This window comes from Dipodomys spectabilis, unplaced genomic scaffold (genome assembly GCF_019054845.1).
Source record: "Dipodomys spectabilis isolate Male_0828 unplaced genomic scaffold, ASM1905484v1 ptg000226l, whole genome shotgun sequence".
Taxonomy (NCBI): Eukaryota; Metazoa; Chordata; class Mammalia; order Rodentia; family Heteromyidae; genus Dipodomys; species Dipodomys spectabilis.
This window is the reverse complement of record NW_024870903.1, coordinates 583,199-584,212: the sequence shown is the minus strand read 5'-3', so window position 1 is coordinate 584,212 and position 1,014 is coordinate 583,199. Positions and strand designations below refer to the sequence as shown.

The window sequence follows — 1,014 nt, the reverse complement described above, 5'->3', positions numbered from 1 at the left end:
AATAGCAAGAATCAAAAAACCACTTGTGTCCCTATCTTGGGGTTCAATTTCTTTAACATCATCTTATCTGGTTATATGCACATATCTTTTGAACTTTTCTGCTTATCCCAGACATACATTCGTTATTGAAAATAAGGGAAATCATGGGACCTATATTTCTTTGGACTTGGCTTACTTCACTCAATAAATTTTTTTCCAAGTCTTTCCATTTCCTAACAAATTGGGCGATGTCATTTTTTCTGATGGAGGCAAAGAATTCCATTGTGTATATATAACACATTTTCTTGATCCATTCATCTAATGGGGGCATCTGTGTTGGTTCCATATCTTAGCTATCGTAAATAATGTTGCAATAACCATAGTTGTGCTGGTAGTTTTAGTATGGTCTTTTTTATGATCATTTGGATAAATCCCCAAAAGTGGGATTACTGTGTTATAGGGGAGTTTTATGTGGAGTCTTCTGAGGCACCTCCATACTGCTTTCCAAAGTAGTTGAACAAGTTTACACTCCCACCATGAATGCAGTACGGTTCCCTTGTGGCCACATACGTTTCAGCATCTGTTGCTGTAAAAATATGGAACGCTCCAAGACTTTGCATGTCATCCTTGCGCAGGGTGCATGCTAATCTTCTCTGTATCGTTCCAATGTTAGTGTATGTGATGCTAAATTGAGCACAGAACAGTTTTTATATATAAAGTATAATTTTTAATTGATTTTATTAAGCTAGGCAATTCAACAAAAAGTAAGTTCAAAAGAATTGTTGTGAAATTATAGAATCATGTATTTCTTACATAAGCACACATTTAAGAATAAAATCAAGATAGACATGCCAAAAACAAATTAATTCCAGATATTTGTAGTTCAAGAGATGTGTAGGAGGAGAAATTCAATTATTCTATACAAGGCACCTGTCAAAATGAACATTGCAGCAAGTGTTAAGGTTTGTTAAAAGTTTTAATGTTTTAAATATGCTTAATTTTGGGATTTTGCTTATATATGCCAAAATAGGACTG

General features: G+C 33.9%; 1 non-coding gene across 1 annotated transcript; it reads right to left on the bottom strand.

Moving 5' to 3' along the window:
- Nucleotides 1–569: 569 nt before the first annotated feature.
- On the bottom strand, nt 570–676 carry LOC122123219. Its single transcript, XR_006150350.1, has one exon. It is a non-coding gene; the product is annotated as a U6 spliceosomal RNA (small nuclear RNA).
- Nucleotides 677–1,014: the final 338 nt, after the last annotated feature.